The sequence below is a fragment of the Orycteropus afer genome, unplaced genomic scaffold (genome assembly GCF_000298275.1).
Source record: "Orycteropus afer afer isolate SDZICR_OR568_19922 unplaced genomic scaffold, OryAfe1.0 scaffold00258, whole genome shotgun sequence".
Classification (NCBI taxonomy): domain Eukaryota; kingdom Metazoa; phylum Chordata; class Mammalia; order Tubulidentata; family Orycteropodidae; genus Orycteropus; species Orycteropus afer.
In genome coordinates this window covers 2,215,633-2,222,194 of record NW_006921845.1, presented here as the reverse complement: position 1 = coordinate 2,222,194, position 6,562 = coordinate 2,215,633, and positions in this window count along the sequence as shown.

The following is a 6,562-nucleotide window of genomic DNA, read 5'->3' as shown; positions in this document are numbered from 1 at the left end:
CCATCTTGCCCCGCCTCTCTTTAATTCTTATGGCAATGCTAAGAGATAAGCATTTTCTGTTCCTTTTTTAATGCATTTTATTGAAATATAATTTATGTACAGTGAAATACACAAAACTAAAGTGACATAGGTCAATGCATTTTTTTTTTTTTTTTTTTTTGGCAGTCTTCCTTCCCTTCCACTCCCACCCCTGGCATCCAACAAAGGTTCCCTCCATATATAAACCTTTCCTTGTCCCTCTACAACAACGAACTAATACTATATTTGTCCTTCTGTGATTGACTATTTCACTCAGCATAATGTCCTCCAAGTTCATCCATGTTATGTGGTGTTTTGCAGACTGTACATTATTCTTTAATGCTGCATGTTGTTGTTGTTGTTATATGCCGTTGAGTTGGATCTGACTCATAGCAACCCCTCCTTGGGTTTTTGAGGTGGTATCACTACGGAAGTAGATTGCCCAACCTTCCTTCCAAGGAGCGGCTGATGGGTTTGAACCTCCAGCCTTTTGGTTAGCAGTCAATTGCCTTGGGCACTATGCTAGCATAGCATTCCATTATGTATCTGTACCATAGTTTGGTCATCCACTCTTCCGCTGATGGGCACGTAGGTTGTTTCCATTTTTTGCTATTGTAAATGGTGTTGTGATGAACATGAGTGTGCATATATCTGTTCCTGTCCTGGCTCTCACCTCTCTAGAATGTATAATGGGATTTCTGGGTCATATGGTATCTCCAACTCCTGCTTTCTAAGGAATCACCATATTGCTTTCCACAGTGGTTGTATCCCTTCACAGTCCCACTAGCAGTGTATGAGTTCCAATCTCTCTATATCCCCACCATCATTTGTTATTTTCTGTCTCATTGAATCTTGCCGTTAGTGCTGGGGTAAGATGGTATCTCATTGTTGTTTTGATTTGCATCTCTCTGATGGCCAATGATTATGAGCATCTCTTCATGTACTAGCTGGCCACCTGAATATCCTCCTTGGTGAAGTGTCTATTCATGTCCTCTGCCCAGTTTTCAATTAGATTGTTAATTCCTTTAGTGTTAAGGCATTGGAGTTTTCTATAAATCTTAGAGATAAGCCCCTTGCCAGATATGTAATTATTGGCAAATATGAATTTGTTGCTGTCATTTTTGTTATGTGGTTTTTCGTGGTGTCGATTTCTTTGTTCTATTATCGTTTTCTATGCTGAGCTTGTTTTGTTTATGAATCATGTTATCACTTCCTTCATTGGTATTGTTTTAGTATTTCCTAAATATTTGTGCTGGTCCTCTTTTTTATTTTTCTTTGAGGTTACCCTGTGATTTATAGTTTTCTTCTCAAGTGTAGCACAGTCCGTTCTATCTTGTAGTTGTCTTGACTTCCCTACCATCTAGAAGTTCTGTAATGACATAGTTTTTCCCTCTTTTTGTTTTGTAGTTGTCCTCCTTTGTCAATTGATGTCTCTGATTCCCAGTTTACAATCTTGTAGGCTTATTTACTTTGGATACTTCCATAGCTGGGTTGGTTTCTGGGTTATATCATCATGTGTGTTAATGGTCAGTTGTTGATGGCTATTGTTGCTTCTTTGTCTAAGGAGCTCCCTTGAGCATCTCTTGTAAGTTTGGTCTGGTTTTAGCAAATTCCCTGAATTTCTGATTATCTGAAAATGTCCTAAATTCACCATCATATTTGAGGAACAGTTTTGCTGGGTACATAACTCTTGGTTGGAAACTTTTCTCTTTCAGGGTTTTATATATACCATCCCATTGTCTTCTCGCCTGGATGGTTTCTGTTGAGAAATCCAAGCTTAGTCTTACTGGTTGCCCCTTGTAGGTAACTTTTCATTTTTCCCATGCTGCTCTCATGATTCTTTCTTTGTCTTTGGTTTTGGTGAGTTTGATGATGATATATCTTGGTGATTTTCTTTTGGGGTCTTACCTGTTCATTGGACTTCCTGAATGGATATATTCCCATCTTTCATCATACCAGAGAAATTCTCTTCCAACAAATCTTTGACAATTTTCTCTGTGGTGGTTTTATTTGTCTCTTCCTGTTATGGAATTCCGATGTCATGTAGGTTATTTCTTTTGATGGTATCCCACATGAACCTTAGGCTTTCTTCATTTTGTTTTGCTCTTTTTTCTGATATATCCCCTTCCAAAGAAGTGTTCAGGTATTTGCCTTCAAACACACTAGTTCTGTCTTCCATTGATTCAATTCTGCTCCTTTGCCCATTCAATGTCTTATCTATCTCTGAAAATTTAGTATTAATCTTCTGGATTTCTGTGTTTAGATTTTGTATCATTTCTAATTTTCATTTATTTTGTCATTTTGTTCTTGTATTGTCTTTTGACATTGTTCTACGGTTTTCTCTGTGTTTTCCTTAATTTTGTCAGTGTTTTCCTTGATCTGTCCCTCAATTCATTGAAGATACCTAAATATAATTCTTTTGAATTCTTTATCAGAGAGTTCCAATCCTGCGTCTTCCTCAGGGATGTGTTTTAGGTCTATATCCTGGTCCCTTGTTTCTCCTTTATCTTGCTTCTTTGGGTGGACTGTGATGCTCTGTTGTCTCCGAGGCATTGTGACATTTTGTGTTTATGTTTAATTGGTGATTTTATTTTGGAGTGACTTGCCCATGATTTTCATTTTCTTTGTACATTATCTACATAAGCAAGGTACTGTTCTGTGCTCCTCTATTCACTAGTTGACAGCACTTATACACTCACCACCTGTCTCCTTTCCTGTTGTCAGCCTCTCATATATCCTTGGCAAACAGAGCCTATTCTTAGGTACCTGGAATCTGAACGAGAATGCTATCACTTTAAAATAAAAAATGGTTGCCACTCGTGAGGATTCAAAATGGCTGCATCCTTGGTCACTTTAAATATCCAAAATGGCTGCTGCATGTAAACAATCAAAATGGCTGTGCCCTCTGGACAGCAGAGAGTCAACAGCTCAGGTTGTCTCCTTCCTTGCTGTTTCCCTTCCTAGTCATGGGCCACCAATGCAGTTGTCTCTGCAGCCCTTGGTGACCAGGGCTGATCTTTAGGTCAATTCTCACGTCTCAACACCACTTGGAAATCTTCAGGCTGTTGGTCCCATCAGAGTAGCTGACAGTCCACTACTCCGACCGTCTCTGTACTCACTGTTTTCATTCAGGTTTTTCTACTAGTTGGTGCCTAATCCACTTCTGTGAAGTTCCTTTCAAAGCTCAGGATTTCAGGATTATCTTTTGTATCTCTGTCAATTGTTTCTTCTTTTCTTTATTGAAGAGGGTATGTCACTTGTCTGCCTGTTCCTCCATCTTACCAGAAGTCCTCTGTTCCTTTTTGACTCTGAAGTACTTTTCTTTTTCCATTCTACACTTCTTATCTAGTAGGAGAAAGAGAAATATTCACAACTGTAGATCATATGTGTTTTTTAAAAATAGTGTTAATTTTTCCTAAATCTATGGAAGGTGAGAGAAGTGTTAGTTCTTCCTAAAGTGATTTTGCCATTGTTATTTCTGCTTAAAATTTTTTTTAAATACATTTTTTTTTTTTTTACAAAATTTCAGGCTTAGAGAAAAGTTGCACAAATAGTACAAAGAATACCTAGATACTCTTCATCATATGTCCCCAAATGTTAACTTTGTACTACATGTTTCATCCTTTGTATTTTTCTCTAGAGGAGGTGTTTTTGCCAAAGTTTTTAAAATCCCATCTCTACTCCGCCACCACTGCTGGCCTTTCTCATGAACCTGGTGACACCCCTGCTGTTTATTGCTCGAGGGCTGATGTATACATGAAGACAGATGTGTGTGGGTGTAGGAAGATGTATGCTTAGAGCAGCATTGCTCAAGCTGGAGGTAACAAGATGTCTTCAGCTTAAGGTCATTAGTCACCAGCACAGGAAATGTTTAGACCAGCTGAAATTGGGTCATACACACTCAGTTTTCCCAGGTTCAAAGTCTTGGAGTCAGTAGATACTTGGCACATATTTCTTGGAAAGGGATTTGGTGCCCTGGAAAGGACTGTCCCTAAATCCAAAACCTCTTTTCTGTTGTCATGCATCTAGGGGCTAAAACCAGCAACCACTGCCTACCTGCTGTGTGTGCTACACTGACTGGGTGGGGTGCCATGGGAGATCAAAAGAGGTATGTAGCACTCCTTACCCTAAAAGGACCTCTTAGTTCAGTAAGAGGGAAAATATCAACATGTGCGATGTTTCAATAATAATACAAGAAAGTTATGTAGCTGAGTGCTAGAATAAATTATCCTGACAACAAGAAACACCAGGAATTCCCAGGCAGGAGGAGCACTGTAGGCTGGAGTGGTTGAATTGGTTCTTTGGGAGAAAAAACCTTGAGCCAGGTCTTGGGGGGATCAATAGTATTTGTTTACTTGAGAGAACATGGGAGGGCCTTTTGGGTGTGGGGCCCACTCCTGGATAAAGACATGGAGTTAGTAATAGCGTGGGCATACTCAGGGGACAGAAATGAAAAATTGGTGAACACAATGCCTTGGCACAGACAATTTGAGACAAAATTGTGAAGGCGCCTGTGTTATGTATCCTTTCTTATGCTCTGAAGTCACATCTGATTCTGTAATGTTCTTTTCTCTCTTTCTTTTTAACTTTTTATTGAGCTTTGGGTAAAACTTTACAGAGAAATTTTGTTTTCCATTCAACAGTTCATACAGATTTTGTTTTGTGACATTGATTGCCATCCCCACAACATAATAACTCTTTCCCAGTTCCTCCCTGTGGTTACCTTTTCCCTGTGTCCTTCTTGCCTTCTTGCAAGTGACTTCTCCCTGCACAAATACTGCCTTTCTAATCTCCCAAGGTTGATTGTTTTAAGGAATGAACCTCTCTGCTGCAATTATTCACCTCGTAGTCTTGTAAATTATTGGGCTAGAAGTTAAGCCATGGAACTAAGTTCAAACTAACTTAAGCCATGGAACTAAGGCCCAAAAGGTGACTAGGGGCCATAGTCTCAGGGGTTTCATCAGTCTGTAAGCCTGGTGTCTTTTTATGATTTTGAGTTTTTTTCCATACTTTTCTTCCACTTTATCCAGGATCTCCAATTTTGGTCCCTTTCTAAGTGGTTGCCATTGGTAGGGCACCAGCTAGTTCTTTTGGTCTCAGGGTTGTACAGGCTGATGTTCTATGGTCCACTACTCCCTTTCACTAATTGCTTCCCTGTGTCTTTGATTTTCTTCTCTCTTCTTTACTTCAGACATAGAGAGACCAATAATTGCCTCTCAGATGGCTGCTCTCTAGGTTTTATGACCCCCAGTTGCTACTCACCAAAGTAGAATGTAGAACAATGTTTTTGTGTATCATATTATGCCGGTTGAGCTTGATGTCCCCTATGACCACAGTCTCCAGCCTGCAGGTCCAATAACTCACTTCATCAAGGAGTTGGGTTGTGGCTAAGAAGTTATCATAACTTTGCAACCCTGGGTTTCCAAGACAGTATCTCTACAGAGGTAGATTGCCTAATCTTCCTTCTGCGGAGTGGCTGGTTGGTTCGAATACCTTAGGCACTATTCCACCAGAGCTCCTATTATATATATGGACATGTTTATAGCACATACTAGAACGTATATAGAAATATTGTCTGCCACACCTATATATGGTCATGGGTATTTCCTGTTCACTTACCCATACCCAATTCTCTTGCCTGTATAACTATGTTCCCACCCAAAGATCAGTGTTTGTTATTACTGATTATGTGGTAATATGAGTATAATAATAGTATTTATCTTTGTTGTCTGTACCTCTTGTAGACCTCTCCGTCTCTTCCTTTTCCTTAGTGATATTATGCTAGTCCCCCACTGTCTTAGTTCTCTACTGATACTATAACAGAAATCGCACAAGTGGGTGGCTTCATCAAACAGAAATTTATTCTCTCATGGTTAAGGAGGTTAGAAGTTCAAATTCAGAGTGCCAGCTCTAGGGGAAGACTAGGATAAAAGTCCAAGTTCAGAGTGGCAGCTCTAAGAGAAGACTTTCTCTGGATTCTGAGTGGAGGTCCCTCAACTTTGGGCTTCAGTTCTGCCTCCCAAGCCCACTGGAGCAAGCTGGAGGCTTCTCCTGACTCGCCTAGCTGCAGGGGCTGATGAACTCAAGATTGGCAGGAACTATAGCAGGCTGCTGACTGATGAGGCTGACAAATCCCTGTTGGTTCACAGACTGTGAAGGCAATAATCCCAAATCAGCAGGCAACATGGCAGGCCATTGGTTCAAGTCTAGGATCCGGAGATGATGATGACCCAAATGCAGGATCTTTATGAGCAAAAAGCTAGAGACCTTGCCCAAAGGTTCTACATATATACTGGAAGCAGGCCACACCCCAAAGGCACCTCCCTTTTAAATAATTGCTGCTCATAGCACAATCCACCATGGAGGTGATTACACTATGTCCAATACCATCCTGGGGAATAACTACATCCAGCTGCCAAGTCACTCAAAATCATGGCCAAATCTAGTTGACACACAGCCTTAACTACCACACCCACTTTTGGTATGGTGCCTTTCCCTTCACCCAAATTGATTCTGTAATATTCTTTTTTTTTTTTTTAATTTT